This window comes from Lissotriton helveticus, chromosome 12, assembly GCF_964261635.1.
Source record: "Lissotriton helveticus chromosome 12, aLisHel1.1, whole genome shotgun sequence".
In the NCBI taxonomy this organism is placed as follows: domain Eukaryota; kingdom Metazoa; phylum Chordata; class Amphibia; order Caudata; family Salamandridae; genus Lissotriton; species Lissotriton helveticus.
The window spans coordinates 211,589,669-211,609,087 of NC_136073.1; the positions used below are offsets into that span (position 1 = coordinate 211,589,669).

The window sequence follows — 19,419 nt, forward strand, 5'->3', positions numbered from 1 at the left end:
CCTCTTCCCTCTCCACTTCTAGGCAGAGTTGCTGTGCGCTTTATGAGTACCACCTCTCAGCAGGGCTGCTGTACACTTTACGGGACATATTAGCACCTCTCAGCAGGGCTGCTGTGTGCTTTATGGTACAGTATTAGCAACTTTCAGCAGGGCTGCTGTACGCGTTATGGGACAGTATCAGAACCTCTCAGCAGGGCTGTTATATGGGATAGTATCCGCAGTTCACAGCAGTGGTACTTTACGGGACAGTATCAGCTCGCTCAGCAGGTGTGCTTTACATGACAGTATCAACAGCTCTCAGCAGGGGTGCTTTACACTTTATAGAACAGTATCAGCACCTCTCAGCAGGGGTGCTTTATGGGACAGTATCAGACCCTCTCAGCAGTGGTGCTTTACGCTTTATAGGACAGTATCAGCACCTCCCAGCAGGGGTGCTTTACGCTTTATAGGACACTATCAGCCCCTCTCAGCAGGGGTGCTTTACGCTTTATAGGACAGTATCAGCACCTCCCAGCAGGGGTGCTTTACGCTTTATAGGACACTATCAGCCCCTCTCAGCAGGGGTGCTTTACGCTTTATAGGACACTATCAGCCCCTCTCAGCAGGGGTGCTTTACGCTTTATAGGACACTATCAGCCCCTCTCAGCAGGGGTGCTTTACGCTTTATAGGACAGTATCAGCACCTCCCAGCAGGGGTGCTTTACGCTTTATAGGACACTATCAGCCCCTCTCAGCAGGGGTGCTTTACGCTTTATAGGACACTATCAGCCCCTCTCAGCAGGGGTGCTTTACGCTTTATAGGACACTATCAGCCCCTCTCAGCAGGGGTGCTTTACGCTTTATAGGACAGTATCAGCCCCTCTCAGCAGGGGTGCTTTACGCTTTATACGACAGTATCAGCACCTCCCAGCAGGGGTGCTTTACGCTTTATAGGACACTATCAGCCCCTCTCAGCAGGGGTGCTTTACGCTTTATAGGACAGTATCAGCCCCTCTCAGCAGGGGTGCTTTACGCTTTATAGGACACTATCAGCCCCTCTCAGCAGGGGTGCTTTACCCTTTATAGGACACTATCAGCCCCTCTCAGCAGGGGTGCTTTACGCTTTATAGGACAGTATCAGCCCCTCTCAGCAGGGGTGCTTTACGCTTTATAGGACACTATCAGCCCCTCTCAGCAGGGGTGCTTTACGCTTTATAGGACAGTATCAGCCCCTCTCAGCAGGGGTGCTTTACGCTTTATAGGACAGTATCAGCACCTCCCAGCAGGGGTGCTTTACGCTTTATAGGACACTATCAGCCCCTCTCAGCAGGGGTGCTTTACGCTTTATAGGACAGTATCAGCCCCTCTCAGCAGGGGTGCTTTACGCTTTATAGGACAGTATCAGCCCCTCTCAGCAGGGGTGCTTTACGCTTTATAGGACAGTATCAGCACCTCTCAGCAGGGATGCTTTATGGGACAGTATCAGACCCTCTCAGCAGTGGTGCTTTACGCTTTATAGGACAGTATCAGCACCTCCCAGCAGGGGTGCTTTACGCTTTATAGGACACTATCAGCCCCTCTCAGCAGGGGTGCTTTACGCTTTATAGGACACTATCAGCCCCTCTCAGCAGGGGTGCTTTACGCTTTATAGGACAGTATCAGCCCCTCTCAGCAGGGGTGCTTTACGCTTTATAGGACAGTATCAGCCCCTCTCAGCAGGGGTGCTTTACGCTTTATAGGACAGTATCAGCCCCTCTCAGCAGGGGTGCTTTACAGGACAGTATCAGCACCTCTCAGCAGTGGTGCTTTACGCTTTATAGGACAGTATCAGCCCCTCTCAGCAGGGGTGCTTTACGCTTTATAGGACAGTATCAGCACCTCTCAGCAGTGGTGCTTTACGCTTTATAGGACAGTATCAGCCCCTCTCAGCAGGGGTGCTTTACGCTTTATAGGACAGTATCAGCCCCTCTCAGCAGGGGTGCTTTACGCTTTATAGGACAGTATCAGCACCTCTCAGCAGTGGTGCTTTACACTTTATAGGACAGTATCAGCACCTCTCAGCAGGGATGCTTTATGGGACAGTATCAGACCCTCTCAGCAGGGGTGCTTTACGCTTTATAGGACCGTATCATCCCCTCTCAGCAGGGGTGCTTTACGCTTTATAGGACAGTATCAGCCCCTCTCAGCAGGGGTGCTTTACGCTTTATAGGACAGTATCAGCCCCTCTCAGCAGGGGTGCTTTACGCTTTATAGGACAGTATCAGCCCCTCTCAGCAGGGGTGCTTTACACTTTATAGGACAGTATCAGCACCTCTCAGCAGGGGTGCTTTACGCTTTATAGGACAGTATCAGCACCTCTCAGCAGTGGTGCTTTACACTTTATAGGACAGTATCAGCACCTCTCAGCAGGGATGCTTTATGGGACAGTATCAGACCCTCTCAGCAGGAGTGCTTTACGCTTTATAGGACAGTATCAGCCCCTCTCAGCAGGGGTGCTTTACGCTTTATAGGACAGTATCAGCCCCTCTCAGCAGGGGTGCTTTACGCTTTATAGGACAGTATCAGCCCCTCTCAGCAGGGGTGCTTTACGCTTTATAGGACAGTATCAGCACCTCTCAGCAGTGGTGCTTTACGCTTTATAGGACAGTATCAGCCCCTCTCAGCAGGGGTGCTTTACGCTTTATAGGACAGTATCAGCCCCTCTCAGCAGGGGTGCTTTACGCTTTATAGGACAGTATCAGCCCCTCTCAGCTGGGATGCTTTACGCTTTATGGAATAGTATCAGCCCCTCTCAGCAGGGATGCTTTATGGAATAGTATCAGCCCCTCTCAGCAGGGGTGCTTTACGCTTTATGGAATAGTATCAGCCCCTCTCAGCAGGGGTGCTTTACGCTTTATAGGACAGTATCAGCACCTCTCAGCAGGGATGCTTTATGGAATAGTATCAGCCCCTCTCAGCAGGGATGCTTTATGGAATAGTATCAGACCCTCTCAGCAGGGATGCTTTATGCTTTATGGAATAGTATCAGACCCTCTCAGCAGGGATGCTGTATGGGACAGTATCAGGACCTCTCAGCAGGGATGCTTTACACTTTAAGGGACAGTCTCAGACCCTCTCAGCAGGGGTGCTATACGCCTTATGAGACAGTCTCAGCCCCTCTCTGCAGGGGTGCTTTACGCTTTAAGGGACAGTATCAGACCCTCTCAGCAGGGATGCTTTATGGGACAGTATCAGACCCTCTCAGCAGGGATGCTTTATGGAATAGTATCAGACCCTCTCAGCAGGGATGCTTTATGGAATAGTATCAGACCCTCTCAGCAGGGATGCTATACGCCTTATGAGACAGTCTCAGCCCCTCTCTGCAGGGGTGCTTTACGCTTTATAGGACACTATCAGCCCCTCTCAGCAGGGGTGCTTTACGCTTTATAGGACACTATCAGCCCCTCTCAGCAGGGGTGCTTTACGCTTTATAGGACAGTATCAGCCCCTCTCAGCAGGGGTGCTTTACGCTTTATAGGACAGTATCAGCCCCTCTCAGCAGGGGTGCTTTACGCTTTATAGGACACTATCAGCCCCTCTCAGCAGGGGTGCTTTACGCTTTATGGAATAGTATCAGCCCCTCTCAGCAGGGGTGCTTTACGCTTTAAGGGACACTATCAGCCCCTCTCAGCAGGGGTGCTTTACGCTTTATAGGACAGTATCAGCACCTCCCAGCAGGGGTGCTTTACGCTTTATAGGACACTATCAGCCCCTCTCAGCAGGGGTGCTTTACGCTTTATAGGACAGTATCAGCCCCTCTCAGCAGGGGTGCTTTACGCTTTATAGGACACTATCAGCCCCTCTCAGCAGGGGTGCTTTACGCTTTATGGAATAGTATCAGCCCCTCTCAGCAGGGGTGCTTTACGCTTTAAGGGACAGTATCAGCCCCTCTCAGCAGGGATGCTGTATGGGACAGTATCAGACCCTCTCAGCAGGGATGCTTTATGGGACAGTATCAGACCCTCTCAGCAGGGGTGCTGTATGGGACAGTATCAGACCCTCTCAGCAGGGATGCTTTATGGGACAGTATCAGACCCTCTCAGCAGGGGTGCCTAATGGGACAGTATCAGACCCTCTCAGCAGGGATGCTTTACGCTTTAATGGACAGTATCAGCCCCTCTCAGCAGGGATGCTTTATGGGACAGTATCAGACCCTCTCAAGCAGGGGTGCTTTATGGGACAGTATCAGACCCTCTCAGGAGGGGTGCCTAATGGGACAGTATCAGACCCTCTCAGCAGGGATGCTTTACGCTTTAATGGACAGTATCAGCCCCTCTCAGCAGGGATGCTTTATGGGACAGTATCAGACCCTCTCAGCAGGGGTGCTTTATGGGACAGTATCAGACCCTCTCAGCAGGGGTGCTTTATGCGACAGTATCAGACCCTCTCAGCAGGGATGCTTTATGGGACAGTATCAGACCCTCTCAGCAGGGATGCTTTATGGGACAGTATCAGACCCTCTCAGCAGGGATGCTTTACGCTTTAATGGACAGTATCAGCCCCTCTCAGCAGGGATGCTGTATGGGACAGTATCAGGACCTCTCAGCAGGGATGCTTTACACTTTAAGGGACAGTATCAGACCCTCTCAGCAGGGATGCTTTACACTTTAAGGGACAGTATCAGACCCTCTCGGCAGGGATGCTTTACACTTTAAGGGACAGTATCAGACCCTCTCAGCAGGGATGATTTACGCTTTAAGGGACAGTATCAGCCCCTCTCAGCAAGGATGCTGTATGGGACAGTATCAGACCCTCTCAGCAGGGGTGCTTTACACTTTATGGGACAGTAGCAGCTCTTTTCAGCGAGGTTGCTATGCTATATTTGATGGAGCAGCAGGGCTGCTGAACCTGAATTAGGACAGCCCAGAGCCGGTGGGCTGCTGAGATACAACAGTACTGACCCTTGTCAGAGTGATTTAGATTATCGCATAGGGACAGTGACAGCATGTCAGTGCTCTGCTCTGCTGTAACCTGTACTGAGGAGCAGGGCTGCTGCAGTGTAGTGGGACAGAACTGCAACGTCAACATGTTCCATGTGCCTTCTTGGCTCAGTCCCAGTGCTTCGCGTTAAGCATACATGTTAAACATGTATAGGGGCACAGCTGACACCTCTAAGCAGGGCTTTTAAAGGGACAGGACCGAACTTCGCAACAAGACTGATACATTGAATAGGAAAGCTCTGTCCAACTGATAGACTTCAGCCTTAAAGAAAACCACAGTAAAATTACTTCTAACCCACAATGCATGTTTTCCTTAGAGCGCCCCCTCCACCCCATGGCCCCAACCCCCACCTTCTAAAAGGCTTTCATGTGGGCTTTTTTTCTTTTTTTTAAAAAACAAAGCTTTCTTGAATACACTTCTCCTTGGTTAATTCGCTCACATGCCAACCTTGGCCTGGCAACATCTGGGACTGATAAGCAGCTAGTAATTCTTGGAAAAAAATGGCAAAGGTGCAGACAGCGTGGCTCCCCGCAAACCAGAGCGAGTTACAGCAGAGGTGAGGGCCGGCTGGGATTCCAGGGGTCCCGGGCTGCAGCGGCTTTCAGGCAGGCTGGGAAAGGGAGCCCTGTCAAAGCCAATAGCCCTCACTTGTACATGCGGCGCCACGCTTGAACGCAGAGTACAAACTCTGGCATGGTACAGAGAGCTACTGCATGCGGCAAGCTGACTTAAACGCTCGCCGCTCACACGTGCGGTGATCTGCGGGTCACTCTTTGAATCCCGGCATGAATGACTCAGCCTTTCAACCTTAGATAACAACAGCTGTGCATAGTGCTTAGTAGCAGCTATATTTACCAATGAATGCATCGGATCCATTGTAGATATCTCTATACACCACGCAGGGAAACATCCAATGCAAACACAATTCAGATGACATCCAGCTGAAACAGTTAGAGAAATGTTCTTATTACATTTACGCAAGGTTTGTAAACACCATAGAGATACGATCCTCTTCGAAAGACCTAAAAAAAGCCTTCTACGTATCGAGCAAAAATGTCACGTAAAGTTAGTAAGTCTTCCACTGAAGGAAAGCAGATGTATTCAATAGAGGGGTTCTGACGTGATTAATTACGTTTTCGCGTTTAAATATACTGCCAGGGCACCCGGCCTCATATAGTGTAAATATTAACTCTCCCGATTGCTGTACTCGGCGGTACCCTTTACCGTGCTGGGGATGAAAGGCTGAGCAAGCACCTTTCACTGACTCCAATGTCAGGTTTGCACACACATCTCTTCAGTAGCTGCATTGACCTGCTGAGCTATCTCTAGAGCCCCTGGGCCATGTGACGTCGCGGATAAGGGTGCTTGGTGGGTTTGTACTTCGCTGCGCAGGATAAATCACAGGAACTCATCAACTCGGGCGTTGGAGGGAGGATTTACAGACCAACAGAACTCATCAGCTCAGGAGATGGACGGACAACTTGGAGACCAACAAAACGTATCAGCTCAAGGGAGGGGCGGGGCTTACAGACCAAGAGAATTAATCAGCTGAAGAGAGTGAAGAAGAATTTACAGACTAACAGACCCCGTCTGCTTAGGAGAGGGAAGGAGGTCATACTAGCAAACAGAACTCATCAGCCGAGGAAATTAGTATTTACAGACCACCAGGCATCATCAGCTTTTAGGAGTCGCACAGAGTGATCAACACAACAGCGCCATCTGCAGGAGAGGGAGTTTAGGATTTATAGAGCAACAGCACTAATCAGCTCAGGTGGGACTTAACAGAACTCATCAGCGCAGGACAAGAAAGAGGGAATTCTCAGTGCATGAGGACTCATCGGCTCCACTTTAGAGAAGGAAACGACTTAAAGGTAGCAAACCTCGCAAGTTCAGCTAAGGAGGCGCGGGGGTACAAAGTCCAGCTGAAGTCTCCAGGTCGGCTGAGAAGAGGGAACGCGGACTTCGATAGCATCCGACTTCACATCGCCCTGAGAGGGCAGGCTGGGTGACTTAAGGGCAGACAAGACTCGTCGGCCGCGCTAGGACTGGCTGGGATTGCAGAGCAGCGGCACTCACCGCACACCTGGAGGGGCTGGGGGGTGGGGGTGAATGTACCACATCAGCACAGAACAGCGAGGGATGGGGGGAGTTTAGACGGACCAATGACGCTCGCCAGCACAGCTGGGGTGGGCAGCACGGCACCGATCAGATGTCGTCCGCACAGCTGGGCTGGCTCTAGGGAGTGAAGAGCGGCAGAGCTCACAGCCCAGCTCCGGGGAGGAGACAGACTAGGCTGTGCGAGGCCACGGGGTGCCACACCGAGGCGTCAATGGGGGTTCCGAAGTTAGGGTCCTGACCAAACTGAGCTCCCGGGGAGCAGGGGGTCAGTATGGGTAAGGTGGCTGAGGCCACGCCCCCTGGAGGGCAGGGTACCAAAGCAAGTCCATCTTGGCAAGAGTGTGGGGTTACATTGCAGGGCATCTGTGGAGGGCAGGGCACCAAACACAGCATGTACTGGGAAGGGGGGGGGGGGGTACGAAACAGCCCCCCCCCCCCCCGTATTGCGGGCTACCAAAAAGGCACCTGTGGGGGGCAGGCATGAATTGGAAATGGGGTGAGGGCACCAAACTGAGCATTAATACTGCGCAGGGTACCACCGGGGCAGAGCCACTGGAGGAGCGGAAGCGTGGGCACCAGCCCGAGCCTCTGAGTGGGGACAGAATACCGAGTCTGTGGGGTACCAGAGTCGCTGTTGGAGGGGCAGTTCTCTATGGGGGCAGAGTGCCTCGCTGCCTCCGCTGTGGGCACAGTGCCCGCCTCAGTTCTGTAAGGGCATCTTACCCCCCACGCTCAGCACAAACTAGTGTTCACATCGTGGTAAAGCAGCGATTTTACTGGTGTTCAATCAAAGGAATCTTCACAAATAGATAACGGGCGATGTTTGGCGCTTATTCGACTCCTGCCCCAGACAAAGTACTCCCTCATTTCAGAAGCAACACTTTTTAAACTACTCTTCCCCCTCACAGGAGCGAAGACACCAAGCTATAGCAGCGTGCACCAGCACAACACACAATAGCATACCTTGCTATTCCCTAACTCCTTAGAGCGCTACGAAGCCATCCAGCTAGCAACAAGGCACTAGGCAAACGCTTGCAGCATACCATTCGTAAAACACACAGTTGCACGCCGTACATATCATAACATAACATATTACGGCTGAACACTTCGTAGGATAGTATCACAACAACGCAGAATATAACACAGCATAGACTAAGACGAGGTATCTGAAAATAACACAACCAAGAATAAACAACACAACAGCATCACTCAGCATTGTGTAATATAACGTTGCATACCGGAGCATATAAAATGGCACAGCCCACTATAACACAGTACAGCATAGCACAACAGTATACAACGTGCTACAACACAGCAACACATGTAAAAGAATAACATGCCATAGTGCAACATGGCATGGCAGTGCATAGCAAACATGCTACAGCATAGCCTCCTATGATTTATCATAACATAGCATAAAAGCTTGATGGGGTGAATTTATAGTGTAAACCATAGTATAACATCACATCATACCACACCCAGCATATAACACAACACTACGAATAACATGCCTGAGTATAACATAAGATTGCAGAGCATAGCTAAATATATCCTAACAGCACCGCACAGCGCCTCTTACTGTAGCATAAAACATCACAGCGTAACAGACCAACCATAGCATAACACAGACGAGGAGCAGCCTCTAGGCGCTTCCCTTACTTGCAAGCCCGGGTAAGGTGGTCCTGAGCTCCTGGGTCACTGCTTGCAAGGGATGAGGTATGCCAGTGTGAGTTATCTACAGAGTGTAGGGCAGGCAGGGCACGGAGCGTCTTCTTGGCGCTGGAGCAGGAGGCGCTTGGAGCTCACAGGCAGCACAGGCTCTGACTGCCTCCGGGCCCGAGGCGGTATTTATAGGTTTGGGGGGACGAGGGCTCGCGCAGCTCCTGGAATCCGGCGCACTTGGCAAGTGTTCTCGACTCCTCTGACGAAAGCAGAGGCAGTGTCCTCGAGGTTCGAGGAGAGGGAGATACGCTCGCATCCGAGGGGGGGGCCCGACCCACGGGGTGTAAGAGGAGCCGGAGGGGGCTGGACGGGTGGGAGGGCCGGGGAGGATGGATGTGGGACCGGCAAGCGTGTGGGAACCAAACCAAAGCCTCCTCCCCCTGAAGCCGCCCCGAGAGGGGGCAGGAAACCACATACTGTGGCAGGAGGGTGGGCCTCGGTGAGAACGACCCAGGACGTTTCAGAGTCAGGTTAGCAAACAATGTAAGCGGTGCGAGCCGTCAAACAATAAGAAAGCGCCGAGAAGCAGCCATTGAAATGTAAACCAGAGGATGTTTGCACCAGCGTATAGCGCCTGCTGGCGACTCGAGGGCACTTGTGCAGGTTTAAATCACTTCATGAACGAGAATAACACAGCACAGCATCACACATAACACTTACAAACCGAACACCTTAACGTAGCAATGGCCTAAAGTGACTTGAGGCTAGCTACGTGGCCAATTTAACCAACGCAGACTGAAACTTCTTATTTATTGTTTTCTATAGCGCTAATTGAGCCCGTCAGCGCTTCAAAGCGTTATACAATGCACTGTGATACAATACTAAGAGATGGAATTGATTGTACCCATCTGATGAGTGACATTACCATACAGAGTGCCTACTGATGGATTAAGACAATAATGCCCTGCATAGACAAGAAGTAGGGAACATAAGGGAATTATTTAACAGTTGCAAGGCAAGTGAGGCTTATCATCAAATGCTGAAATATGTCGCTTAACACAATGAGAACACAGTGCAAGTAAATGAATTGTGAACAGTCACGATTATAACACGTTACAGGTTATTTAACAATGACTAGGAGTTCAAAATGAACCTAAACAAATCAATTTAATAGGATAAAGAGAGGGTAGTTAAAGTTGGATGTTGTGTGTATGGTATGTTTAGAGCGCACGATCACCGAAGCTTATTGGCGCTAATTAAACCCACATGCAACTAAAAAGTTTTACTGTAATGTGAAAGCAGTTTTAAACAATACGTTTTTAATTCCTTTTTTAAACCGAACCAAGGGGGGGGGGTTGGGATCAAAGCTCGGTTGGCAGTGAATTCCATTCTTTGGCTGCTGCATGTGAAACACCCTTTGTCACACGAAGCATAGCGAACTTTGGGCACATTTAGCAGAAACGTGGCCCGAGAATGCGAATTGCGAAACAGGGAATGGTTGTTCAATTTATTGAACATAGCCAGTGCTTTAAATGGACCCGTGCTGTCCAGTACTGAGTACCAGCACCTTTTTATTTTGATAGGGAGAGTAACTGCACCTCTCAAGAGTGACGTAATACTTTTAATTGGAGAGTACCGGCACTTCGTAGAAACAAACAGGCACTCTGGTACAGGGTACCTGCACTTCTATTTTTCCTTTTCAAGCACTAGACACTACCAAGGGAGCAGCACAAGGGGTGACCCTGGAAACAATGACAAGTGATTTAAATAAAACCCCCTGGGCTCATGGAAACCAATAAATCTGCATTTAAACAGGAGTAATATTCGCCATAGAGGTATTCCTAGCAATGATGGGTGTGCACCCTGAATGTCGACTCCAGAATAACGATGGGAAACAATATTGAGGACAAAATAGTTTAAAAAATACACCGACAGGTACGTCAGTCTTGTTTTTGTAGACCTAAATCCATATATATGCACCTTTGTGCTACATGTATCCTCAAGGTACACAGATTTGCAGTTAGGATTAGTACGTCTATACTTCCCTATCTGCACTTACCTTTCGATATTTTGTCCCTAAATATTCTGCCTCTGGCATTTTTGTACCACAATATTCTGGGTATCAGTCGGTATTCAGAAGAACAGTCCAATGGTGCAGGTGGCCGCATTTGGAATAAACTGGATGTGATTAACTTCTCAGGCAAAGCACATAGCAAGAATTATCATAGTCAAACCATGGACAGAGTCGGACTAGCCTACCGGGCAATCAAGCCGTGCCGGAGGGGCTCGTCCTGACAAGTCCATGTGTGTCAGCCATTTTTTGGCCCTTTGTAGGCCTGTTTTATGGTCTGCTGGGTCAGTTTTTACTGTGGATTTCATGTATAATAAAACAAACAATACCTGCAACAAGCTCAAATCTATGCATTCTCCCCACCCGTGCAAAACACTTACTTATAAGTCCCTAGTATATGGTACCAGTGATACTCAGGGCGTAGGTGGTAAATGGGTTCCCAGGGCTTGAAGCACTGGTCATGCCGCCCTAAGTGGACCAAGTAAACTACTGACAGCAGGCTTGCCAAAGCAGGCTGTAGGGACAGTGTAAACTCCTCCATTTTGACTTTGCCCTCATCATATGTGGCAAAGCCAATGCACTGCTTTTGCTATATGTCAGTCACCCCCAAGGAAGGCCTCCTGAGCCCAGGAGTCAGGGTGCCTTATATTAAAGGTGTTTGCATGTAGGTGCAAGCTTATACGTCCCTATATTGGCCTTTACATTAAAGAACACTATAAGTGATGATCGGTCCATAGGATAACATGGGCTGGCATCCAGGCAAACCCGGGGTCACTAACTCCAATATGGTACCACCTACATATGTAATGTTTGGCATCAAACAATGTGTCTTCTCACCCTTTACACCAATCTTGATTTGGCATGCACCCAGGTGGCTACCTTAGAGGTTAAACACCTGGTTGCCCCAGCTTTTCTGTGCTCTGGCTGTCAGTCCACGCTTGCTGCCACCAAAAGAGGACTCTGACCTCCTGCCAGGCAGTATGAACATTCCCAGGAATCAGGAACAAAGGCCTGCGCAGGAAGGAGGTCACACCTCCTCCCTTTCAGGATGCCCAGTAAAGAATTACATCAAATCAGTGAGCTTCAAAGACTGCACTGCCTCTGATATGCATCTAGGCTGTCTCCCATAGGAGTAAACAGCCCCTCCTTGCCTCAGACACGTTTGCACCTGGGCAGGTTTGAAATTGGATATGCAGGAGGGGTTCACCCCTAGAAGACTAGCGACACCTCTAGGGTAAGCTGCCTGGTCTGTACACCTAAGGAAGTCTTCTGTCATTTAAAAAAGTGGCAGAAATAGTGGGTTCTGGGCAGAAAAGAAAACCTACACACCCGATGTAGTTATCTAAGGGGAAGACTAGCTGCAGGGACTAGCAGCCCATTGACTACTGCTCCCACACCCCTAAATCTAGGATTGAAGGGACCACCCTTGCACCAGAACCTAATTTCTGAATCAAATTGCATTGAAGAAGACAAAGAAGAGACCTGTGTCTGCAACAACAGGACTTGAAAAAACCAAATGAGGGCAACTCTACACCTGTAGCAATGCTCCTGGAACTGCCTGATTGGGACTCATCCTAGGCAAAGTCTCAATTCCCCCAGATAGAGAGAACCCTGTAAGAGCCTGAAGCACCCTCAGACTCCACTGAACTAGTGGCACTAGTCCCCTGCACTCTGCAGGTATAACAATGCGCAGGATCTGAAGAATTGCTGTCCATTGGGCCATTCAAGGAATCGCCCAAATCCAGATGATGTGGTGTATTTTGGGAACTGTCATCCTATCTTCCCCAAAGTTTCAGGCAACTACCTTGTTCCCCGCTACCATAGAACATCGAAGTAACCATCTGCTGTGCTTGACGCTGCCAATACATGTTGGTTGCCAGTCTGGCAACTGACCCCTACACTTGAAGCTCCACCTAGAGAGTACTCCAATGGACTTTCATCCAACGTAAGTAGTGTCCCCGTTGTTGTGTTTTTGCATTTTGTTCCCTGCAGCACCGTGTAAGCATTAGACAGCAGCTTCCGTTCAGCACCAAGGACAGTCAAGACAACTCTGCTCCTGGACTCCACAGGCTAGGTCAAATTGATTTGACTGTTGTGGCTTGGTCCTGTGACCAACATCACCTTAACCCTCCTTTAGTTCCATGGAAGTCGACCTGCAAATGAACGATTGACACTACTTTTTCCCACTGACCACAATGCAAAAGTTCTGCAGTATTGAATTGCTGTGATTTATGTTTTCTTCTAATATCCATAACGCTGGCTATATGCATCTGTTTACATTCATTTTGGTGTCTAACTTACAGTAAAAATGCACTTTCTTTTTATAAATTGATGTCAGGTTTCTATTGAGTTGTGCCAATTACTTATCGTGTATCTTGGTACTCTGAAATATTTAACACATGTTCCTCTAGTAAAGCCTGACTGCTCTTTGCCTCTCTATCAGTTCTGAGCCATGGATTTATTATTGTGAATCCAACGACCATCTTTGGGGTCTGTGAGAGTACTGCATGGTGAAGCATAACGAGAATCATCACAATATACACCACCTTCCTACACGGAAAGAGTAACTTCCCCCAAATATTCAAGGAGGCGTATTTACTATTTCAACTCAAGTCCTGGAATATTTTGGAAAGTTATAAATACCCCAAGTATTATAGGAAGGGTTGGAAAGCAGTAATTTTGAAATCTAGAAAGTGATGCCCTGAGGGTACAGCTCAGGGCAAAGATCTAAGAATACCGAATTGGTTTGTCAGGATATTGAGAAGGGACCCCAGGGTAGTTCACAGGTTTCAGGTGGCGAGTAGCTCCATTATAAGGAACACTCTACAACACAACCGACACCTGTCTTCTGCTAACCTCAAATGTCTGATTTCCTAGCGGGGTTATTATGCATAGGATTAGCACAGTGTCATCCACACTGAGCTAGAAAGTGGCAAATCCTATTGATATTTTGACAGCAATGTCTTTAATTATAGGATTAGCTCATTTTATCCATGCCGAGCTGAAAAATGACAAAAGCCTTTTACTACTCCAGGCAAAGTATTACAAGTTTGGGTTGGTAAAATGCCATCCAAGCCAAATAGGAATGAAAAAAGCATCTCTTGACACGTGTTTTGCTCTAATTAGAGCTCATCAGAGAATATAGCTTTGTCCAGACACAAGGGAGCGACCAAATAATTCAAAATAATGCCCTTTAAGGCTTAGAGTCCCACGATTATGCAGAAAAGAGCAGGGAACACTGGGTAATTCCAAAGTTTGAGTCAGGTGGAGGGCTGCTCCTTTACATGGAACACTCAGCAACACCCAGTACATTCCAACTCTGCTCACCTTTTAGCAGAGTTTTTTAGAATGGGATTGACCCAGTGCCATCCAAGCTGAGCTAGAAAGTGACAAAGCCGTTTGCCATTTTTAAAGCAGTCTTTAAGCATAGGATTTGCAAGTGGCATCCATGCCTAGCTGAAAAATAACGAACGCATTTTATCATTCCAGGCAGTTTGACAACTTTGGAATCATAAAATAAGAATTGTACATATGTACCTTCAAGGTACATAATCCAGTTATGAGCAGTAAATAAATACTTACCTTTGTGATATTTTTGACGTCAATATTCTAACTAAGATAGTCTGATATTTTTGTAGCATGATATTTAGGACTCAATATCCTGATAGTATACAGAGCGTAAAAAGTGAACAAAAGGATCAAAATCAAGTGCCTTTTGGGACACAGGTGCAAATTTGTTAAATCCGGTAGAGACAAAGATCTTCTGAAGTGAGCAGAGGAAGAGAATAGTGTGGTCAGCAGCAATATGCAAATAGGAGATATAGGAACAGAAGTAAAGTATAGGATGTAAAAGTGGTTTGAAGCCTCAAGTATTGATAAATAAATAAATGTCATGAGCAGAAAAAGGAAATATGATTTTGATAAGAGATTTGAAAATAGGAAAACACAGCTCCTCATGTATACCAGAAGTTAATTCAGGTTAATACTTATTCTTGAAGCATGGAGTTCAGCGATTGCTTTTGTTGTTAACCCCATTGCTGCTGCCGTCGGCCGTTGAACGTTCGGAGCACTACCTGGCTGGTGCTGGCTGGTGCTGCGAACGTTCAACGGCCGACGCGGCCTCGCCCGTTTTGCAGATGTGCTGCACTTCCGCAAAATCGGGGCCGCAGCAAACGGGTTAAATCACAGGCATAATGCATTTACAGAAAGATCTAAACTGGACATCTCATTTGGGCATGAAGGACAGCACTTAGCAAGTCTGTTTTTGGGAGCCAGGTAAGATGCGTCAAACCATAGTCAAAGTAAGAAATTGTGAGAGCCCGGACTGCTAACTTTAGGTCTTGTACATAGTCGCCTTTGAGCATTTCCGAACTTTAGAGTTGTAATCCATCAGTTGTATCCATGGTTTAAATGAGTTGCTTATGGTGAAGGGTCTCTTCCAAGAGGAACCCAAGGGATTTAGAAGTGGTGACAAGTCTGAGAACAATACTTGCATTCTTGATGAAATAGAGCCAAGTGATGTTGAAATCTAGCAGATGTATCCATAGTTTGAATGTGTTGCTTACGTGAAAGGCTTTCTTCCAAGAGGAACCCCAAGGATTTAAAAGTGGTGGCAAGTTTCTGAGTAATACTTCCATTCTTGATGAATTTTTGCCAAATGCAGCTGCTATTAGTATTAGATATGGGGAAGCATACCATGAATACAGTCTTTAGAGATTTAAATTATTAGTATTTTTACTCAATCCATTTTTTAATGCTTTGCAGAGCAGAGTTGATTGTGGAAATAGTTTAAGGGGAGTCTCATTTTTGATTAACTTGAGTTTTTTCAGCTTGATCAAACCATTTGAGAAAAGTTACAGAAAAAACCCATCATGTTTTTGAGCATATCTAAAGTTGATGATCTAGAATGTCAAATGCTGCTTTAACTTACAGTAGTAGAGTAAGATGTGGGTAGCCTTTGTCGAAGGTATTGAGGATGTCACCTAATACTCCTTGTGTTGAGTGAGTGTTATGAATCCAGATTGTTGAGTGTGTGGCAATACATTTCTCAATGATCCTAGCGATGACAGAGGCCAGCGATAGTCTGGTCATTCTCAACAATTTGAGGTTTTAGGGTTTGATCTGATGGAGTGGTTTGATAGATAAGAGTAAGCATAATTTTTGAATAATGAGGTTGTTGGGCCTGATACTCTTCAGGTAGCATTTCCTGTAACTTTTTTGCTTTTTCTGCCTGGGTTTTGCTGACTCTTATGTGGCCTCCAGACTCTGGGCACTTTCCCACTGTAAATATGGTGTGGAAGTGTGCACGCCCTTCCTATCTGTGTTAGGAAGTGGCGTTGACTCAATGTTCTGAAACACAGGCCAATCAGTTATTGCAGACCAGTGGGTGCGAGCTGGCATCTATTGTGAGTAAACTCATGACCAGCTTGGCTCTGTAAGTGCACACCCGCACCTATGGCGCCCGTGATTGCATTTGCTTCCTGCCAATGCAAAGTTGTGTGTGTGCACAGACACACATATTAGTTAAACTTGTGCCCAGTCTGCTGTGCAGACTTGGGCGGGCGCACTTGCACCCCTCGTGCTGGGAACTATGTGTCCCATCTGCCATCGCAGGCTGGTAAGCGCACTAGCACACGTGTGCCTAGGTAGTGAGGCATACCTATGTGTGTTTTCATGACCTCTGAGGCCTGCTCTTCTTATAGGGTAACATGGGGAAGTGGTTGATATTACTTTGGACTGCAATAGTGGATTGCAGTGGAGCAGCCTCATGATGTTTCATATCAATGGATTTGCAGTGCCAAACCCTTTCTATTGGAAAAGGGGGTTTGGGAATCACTTGCTTAGAAATGCCACTTCTAGAATATGGACATTTCTATGCTCTAAGAGTCTTATGAACCATGGTGCCTGGCTCTATGGACACCAGGGGTCAGAGGACCACATCTGTGCATTCCCCATGTGGCAGCCATAAACCATGGGCATCCCATGAGAATGACAGACCTCTGCCATTTGAAGACCGAAGGGGATAGATCGTTGAGAGAGGTTTTGACACTTAGCCTCTACGGGCTGAATCCTAGCGCCACTAAAGATTAAGATATGCATTCCATGGCCTCAAGGCAGATAGGCCTAACATTTAGGGGAGATATCTGTGGTTCAAAGAGAGACCCCTTGAACCACCCCGAACTTCAAAGACACACAACAGTATTACTAACGTGTGGCATCCAGCAGCAAAGGGTGAGATATACTTGTGGGGACGTGGTACCGGAGAACCCCGACTGCATGATGCACATGGCCAGAGGACTGTGTTGAGCACATAGAGGATAACAGTCTGAATAGTGGCTGGCCTGGGCCGAGTGTGTCAGCCTGAAATGCTCTCTCCAAGCACCAGACTGTGGGCTTCCTGATCTCTCGGAAAACTCAGGGATATCAGAAATCTCCCACAAGGGACACAAGCTACCTGTGACATCTGGAGAGTGGTGCCCTCTCAAATGCCCACCTCCCAACTGGTAGTTTGGTGTGAACATGGAACTAAGACTTGTGTCTGGAGACAGTATTTGCCTGCATCCAGGTGTGTGGTTGTTGTACTGCGGAGACCCCAACACTAATAAGCGTCTAGTTGGTGGTGAAAAGATTCACCAGTTACGGGACCCCATGTGGCCTGTTTTGTCAATTGTGCCACATCTCTCTCGTATGACACGCCAGCTGTATGCTCATTGATTGTTGTGCCCAATTCCCAGGGTGCGACCCTCGGAGGTGGGGGTGTACCCATAGTGGTGCCTCATTTTATCACATTTGACTCTGCTGAACTTGCACATATGTGTGTTCGTGACAAGACTGGTCTGGTTCAACCTGTATTATCTTTGCACCTAAAGTAGTGCCACATTTCCAGAGAGGTTCATAATTGCATCTCTATGCGACCGGAAATACCTGGTGCAACTCATGTCAATGTGCACTGGTCATTGTGCCTTCTTTCCATGGAGGTGTGGAATTTGCAACTCATCGTGTTTGAAATCTGAAGGGCCAAGTGTAACTCATACCAGCACACACCAGGTGCTGTGCCTAGATTGCCTGAGCACGACCAAGATCATCGTGTACTGATCGGAGAGCCTCCCCAGTGTTACTCCCCATTTATTGGTTGTTCCCTTTTTGACCATCATCACAGCAGATTAACTGCCCTCTCGTCACCTGGCCACTTTCGAAGACATCTTGGTGCCAGGAAGTAGCAAGACAGATTTACAGAGTTGAAGGAATGCTTCCGAGAGAGTTCGGATATAGGTCAAGAGACTGCATGACTCCTTTGTGTTTTGGGACCCTTGGGTGAACTTCTATTGTGGGTGCTAAACTCTCCCTCGTTTACATCTATCTCCTTATTAGCCCGCGTTCTCTTGCGTGGACGGGGCTGCGTCGGCCAATGGACGTGCACAGCACTACCAAGGTAGTGCTCGTGACGGCCGTTGACCGACGGCAGCACTTAACGGGTTAAAACTGTTACATATTCTCACCTGCTTCCTGAGGACCCAGACTAAGTGTTACTTTGGCTGCATATGGCCCAGTGTCCAGGAGGCGGGGTTGGTTATCTTCCATCAGGGGGTGTAGGACAATTGGTGTGAATTTGAGGGTGGAGGGAGGCTTGGGCCACGGAGACTGCAGAGTGTGCACATTGACTCGCAAAACACCAATTTCACTGCATTAGGGTGCCAAGTGCATATGTGTGGGTAAGAGCAATCCGTACCGTCTGGCTGATACCTGCCGCATTATGTAGCGGTGTGGGTCATGGGAGTGATCGTGTGTGGACAGCCTGTGATTCATGACACTGGCGGGCGGTGGCACTTCATACGTTGTTTACCAAAAGCACAATACATCTGACATTGGGTTCTCCGTGCTGCTAAAAGGTGCTCTATTTTTTTGTAATTTTGATATCGTGCACCACATAAGGGTGCTCTCTCTCAATTGTGGCTGAGGGGGTTAGATTAGGAACTGTCCAGGATGTTTTTTCTGGAAGGCCACGCCCTTCCTGAAGTCTCGCGAGCCTTTGGGAAGCACAGTCATCTTAGACGCTCTACTAATAAATACCACGCCCCACTCACAAATCCCCTTGGCTTTGCTGACTTCTCCAGAGAGGATGTTCAGCACCCCTTACCTGATTGAGTACCGAATCCTGCTCCCGCCAAGAAGACACTTCATCTACTTCCGGCATCTCCTTGACACCTGGAACCTTCTCCTGAAAAGGAAAAGAGGCACAGATTTAAAGCAAGCAGTGCAGTAGGACTCATTACACTGATAGTTAATTTATGCAATGTGTTTGTTGTTAAACAGGGGGTGATCGAGTGTGAATAAGGACTGTACAACTGAGAAGCACAGGAGTTCTAACCCCACAAGCACCATAATAACGTACTGAGAAGAAATAAAAGGGAACACCAGGTGGTACTCGGGGAGGAGAATTCTTAGGGTTTGCGGACTGATGAATGTGTTTATCTTAAAGGAAGAGCCCAATAATTTGATATTTCCCAAACCACACAATCAAACAAGACAGGCATAACATAACATGACATAACATAACAACAGCCTAGACCAGAAAAGCGTTGACGCAGAGAGGAAGAGGACACAAGATC

General features: G+C 47.9%; 1 protein-coding gene across 1 annotated transcript in view; it reads right to left on the reverse strand.

The window, feature by feature from the left end:
* CRISPLD2 (cysteine rich secretory protein LCCL domain containing 2) overlaps positions 1 to 8,899 on the reverse strand; it is a 174,965-nt gene extending 166,066 nt beyond the window's left edge. The window contains exon 1 of the mRNA XM_078668251.1: positions 8,737 to 8,899. The gene's annotated coding sequence lies outside the window, so the exon portion shown is untranslated. The remainder of the gene's footprint in view (positions 1 to 8,736) is intronic.
* Positions 8,900 to 19,419: the final 10,520 nt, after the last annotated feature.